The sequence below is a fragment of the Vigna unguiculata genome, chromosome 8 (genome assembly GCF_004118075.2).
Source record: "Vigna unguiculata cultivar IT97K-499-35 chromosome 8, ASM411807v1, whole genome shotgun sequence".
Taxonomy (NCBI): domain Eukaryota; kingdom Viridiplantae; phylum Streptophyta; class Magnoliopsida; order Fabales; family Fabaceae; genus Vigna; species Vigna unguiculata.
The window spans coordinates 4,580,560-4,585,804 of NC_040286.1; positions in this window are offsets into that span (position 1 = coordinate 4,580,560).

The following is a 5,245-nucleotide window of genomic DNA, read 5'->3' on the forward strand; positions in this document are numbered from 1 at the left end:
CTTCTCCTTCACACCAACCCTCACTCACGGCCAGACCACTTCACTGCCTCACAGCACCAAAAAAACGAACCCACCTACGTTGCAGCCGTTCCGGTCGGCGAGGGGCCCTAGCGACAACGTCGACCACCGCCAGGAGCTTAATCGGCGGCGCGTCTCTTTCTCCCTTTTTCTCCAACATGCGCGGGATAGGCCAAATCTCCGAGCCCCATCGTCGCTCACCACGCCGTTCTAGCCCCTGGGACGCACATCTGCTCCACCTTAAACGCCAGCGACGACGACGACCATCATCGACGGAGCTGCCGCCGCTCCTGTCACCGCTCCTCCCTCGCATTCGCGTTTGCCAACCTAGACAGTCACGATCTGGACTGCCACTGCGGCGCCATCACTGCTTGCCGAGAATACTGCCAGAGACGCTAGTCACTCAAACATAAACCCAATTCGTGCACAGGTTCGTGTCCTAAACCCCAAATCGCCGGCGAAAGTCTTTATCCTTTCCTCTGTTTCACTATTCTGCGCTGGGTGTAAACGATTGCGAAAGATGAAACGTGAGAGCTTTGTGCAGGAATGGGATTCTGACCCGGTGTGATGATGTATTGCGGGGATGGAGTTGTGATTCTGATTTTTTGCTTGTGTATTTTGTTTGCAGGTTGAGATGGTATTGTGATGTTGAGGTGAATGGGAATGTTGCGAGATTGGGATGGAGAAGGCAGGGATAAATGGAGGGAATGGGAGGAGGAGAATCTGTTGAGTGAATCAAGGGGGCGTCAATGGATTATGGTGTTTTTGTTGGAATCTTGAGGATGAAGGTGTTATTTTTTTGTTTTGCAGGGAACATGATGAGAAAGAGCCCCCTTGAGTGAAGAAGGTGAATCCATGAATGAAGGGACTCTGGTGATATTTGTTGTGCCTCTGCCCTCTTCCTTTCCCACCTCGAGACGTGGGATAAGGCTGAAAGCAGATGTTGCTTCCTGCTCCCTCCTTCTTCAGTCATCATGACCATGGTCAGCTAGCCCTTAGAGACCTTACGTTAACCTCTTGGTCTTCTCTTTTTTTTTTTCATTTCATTTTTTTTCTTAAATAATAAAAAGTAAAAAAAAGAAAATAAAGAAAACTGTAAATAAAATAAAAATAAATAAAATAAGATTAAAACGAAAAAAAAATTAATAAAAAATAAAATAAATTAAATTAAAATATAAATATAAAACAAAATAAAATAAAAAAATAAAAGTAAAATAAGATGAAAAGAAAAAACAAAATACATTATAACCCGGACAAAATTGGGTGTTGACAGTTGCCCCTCTTTACTTATATTTTATTAGATTATATGAAAATGTGACATTTTCTAATTATCGCAGTAAAAGATAAGTAAAGATAAAGACACTAATTTTGTCCGGATTTTCAAAAGGAAAAAGATGAGTAAGAATCGATTCACACGGATCTGACGACCAATTCCCTGAAGAGGATCATGATATGGCAAGTAAAAACAAGACTCAACCACTCCATAGGAGAGGGTCTTAACGTGACAAAAATCAACAACCATTCCATTGGAGAGGGCCTTAAAGTGACAAAGAAATTAATGACCATTCCATTGGAGAGGGTCTTAATGTGACAAAGAAATTAATGTGACAAAGAAATCAATGACCATTCCATTAGAGAGGGCCTTGATGTAAACATAAGAAAATCAATGACCATTCCATCGGAGAGGGCCTTGATGTGAAGAAAGAAAAAATGACCATTCCATCGGAGAGGGCCTTGATGTAAACATAAGAAAATCAATGACCATTCCATCGGAGAGGGCCTTGATGTAAACATAAGAAAATCAATGACCATTCCATCGGAGAGGGCCTTGATGTAAGGAGGATCTGGACTTGACCAATCCCAAGGAGAGGGTCGTTGTCCGAAAGGAGAACACAAGAGTTGATCATTCCTAAGGAGAGGGTCGCAAGATAGGCTTAGCGGGCCAAGTGAGATGGGCTTTGTGGGCCAGATTAAGCTAGGATTGGGGGCCAATACGAAACTGGACTTGGTGGAGCAATACAAATTTGGGCTTGGTGGACCAGTACGAAACTAGGCTTGGTGGACCAGTACGAAACTGGGCTTGGTGGGCAAAACAAAACTGGGCTTGATTGGCCAGTACGAAACTGGGCTTGGTGAGCCAGTACGAAACTGGGCTTGGTGGCCAGTACGAAACTGGGCTTAGAGGATATATAGGTCTTTGAAGATGATCCTTAATTTGAGAAAACTCAAGATGATTTTTGTAGATTGATTCCTTCAGAAGAAACAATGGTTGAAGATGTATGTTGCATGAAAATGTTCGCTTATTCAGGATGTCAAGGTTTTTGCTTTTCAAATCTTGTGTCAACACACGGCATGATGATATGACGTGCAAATGGTTATGCATGATAGAAAGCATGTTTTCTTATTTTTAAGCATAAGGGATCAAAACATTATTGTAGAGATCAAGATCATGAAATGCATGAATGCATGATAAAAAACTTGTTATGCTCTACCTTTTGAAAATATTTGCTAGAGTCAATTATTCTCTTTTCAATCATCAAACTCATTGTTGTGGAGATATGTAGGATGAAAATCAACCTATTTTGAAATTGAGTAATGATTGCAAGAGATAGTTAACAAGGCGTTCAAACATTGGTAGCCATGTTTTCAAAGAGAAGAAACAATGTGTTGAAACCTTGACAGAATGTTGAAACCCCAACTTAATAAGAAGAAAACAAGGTGTAGAACCTTGGCGGAGCATAAAAACCCTGACTTAAACAAGAGAGACAAGGTGTCAAAACCTTGGTGCAATGATTAGGATGTTGTAACCCCGATATGTAGGAGAAACAAGGTGTCAAAACCTTGGCCCAGAGATCAGGGTGTCGTAACCCCGATATGCATGACAAACAAGGTGTCGTAACCCCGATATGCATGACAAACAAGGTGTCGTAACCTTGGTGCAGGGATCAAGGTGTCGTAACCCCGATATGCACGAGAAACAAGGTCTTAAAACCTTGGTGCAGAGATCAAGGTGTCATAACCCCAATATGCAAGAGAAACAAGGTATCGTAACCTTGACGCGGAGATCAGGGTGTCGTAACCCCGATATGCGTGAGAAACAAGGTGTCAAAACCTTGGTGTAGAGATCAGGGTGTTGTAACCCCGATATGCATGAGAAACAAGGTGTTGTAACCTTGGTGTAGGGATCAAGGTGTCGTAACCCCGATATGCATGAGAAACAAGGTGTCGTAACCTTGGTGCAGGGATCAGGGTGTCGTAACCCCGATATGCATCAAAAGTTGAATGCCTGATGAAAACAATGTTAGTTGTGTTTTGTCCTTTGATTATTCTATGCAAGTATGAGCCAACTGTTTCATTTGCAATCATTAAACTCATATTTATTTTCAATGTTTCATGAAAATGAGGAATGTCACATTTATTGAGGTCTAACATCTGAAATAAGTATATCTTTGACTTTCTCTTTTTATGATATTAGTGCACGCATGTTTGAATTCACAAGTGAGTGGAAGCTAGAAATGTTTGGGAAGAGTTTGAAGGAGACTGAGGTAGTCGTGCGGGCACGTCGTCTCCACACACCCTTCAAAGGAGAAGCAATATGTGAATATCTGGTTGAAAAACACAAGAATCCCAAAAATTGCCCAAGTTATGGTGTGTGAGAAAAAGGGTATAAGGATATTGATCAATGAATGTCAGGGTGAGATATTCATGTGAAACCCACGAAACTGCCCCAATTTTGGTGTTTGGAGAAGAATTTGAATGAACGAGGGATGTTGTTTCAAAAGGGGTAGTGGAAATGAAGGATTGGGTGAAAAGGATTGCCCCAGTTGGTTTATTTTTTTTCACTTGCCTTCGGTCCGATAATAGGGTGTTCCCTTCTTCATGAGACATTATTTTTCTTTCACTTTTTCTTCACTTTTGAAATCAACTCTTTGGTCTGATCAATTTATTGAAAAACTTTTTATTTTATTTCTTTTGAAGCATTATCTAAACAACATGTATGAAATTTTTGATAGCTTAGAAGGGGTTGGATGAGATGACGAGGACCGACTAGGGAGCTGACTCAGTTTGATTTAGTCTGAGGGCACCAAGTATGTTTGGGCTTGCCCCAGCTATTGATGTCATGAAGAAAATGATATGGACTTCAAAAGTTGACCCAGTGTGAGAGTATGGATTGGCCTCATGGTACAAAATGTGTTTGACTTCCCCATTTATTGATGAAAGGGTTAGACAAATTCAGAAAACTTCAAATATTTCTCTGATTTGAGGACCTGGATTGACACACAAATTGTGTTTGATCTGCCCCAGTTATAGTAAGGCATGAAGAGGTTGAAATGTGGTAGGGACTCTAGACGTTGCCCCTAGTGTAACCATGATGGTTATGGTGAAATTGCCCTATCTTGGGATAAATGACAAGTCATATGAATGGTGAAATGAAGCAACTGTCTAGTTCGGATTTTAGAGAAAAAGGTTGGACAATTGTATGAAATTGTTGGACGAGTTTGGGCTGAGAGTAAAGGATATGGTATGATATGAAGATGAAATCCATGAAGAGGGTGAGAATGAAACAACGAAGGAGGATGCCCCTTATCTAATTGATTAACCAGGCTTATTTTAAGGAGCTTTTAGGCACATGTGAATGAAAAACTGTCTGAATCACTGAAAGCAAATCTCAAAACATATTTTCAATTTTTATTTTTCCCCTTTTTTTTGAATTTTGGACAAACCTTTCAGCACGTCAATATGATTTCCATGAATTAAACTTTTTGAAAGGTACCGACAATCAGTCTTGGATCTATGTGGGCTTTATTATGCTTGTATCGTGGTCAAGGCTAAGGGTATGAAAGCAAATGTGGATAGTAAAAACTCAAAAAGATGTGATGGTATCTTGGAAGAATGATCTTTGAATAATGCTGCATCATAAATTCATTTGCCTCTTATGTGTTCACCATTTCCTTTTTTCTAAACATCGATTCTCCTTCTTTTTCTTTTTGATGTAACCAAATCATCATTTTTCTTTGGTCTTTTTCAAACTTTTTGATTCTCATGGATTTTTTTATTGGTGAGTCTATCAAACAAAAGTGCAAACCATCAATGTGAGGTGACCTTTGTTCAAGGTAATTTGAAAGAAAAAAAAATTGCTTTTTTAAGTCTCAAAGGGGTAACAAAGGATCACATTTTGTGTTTTATGATAAAGAAACATGGCCACACATCATTTCCAAAACATGAT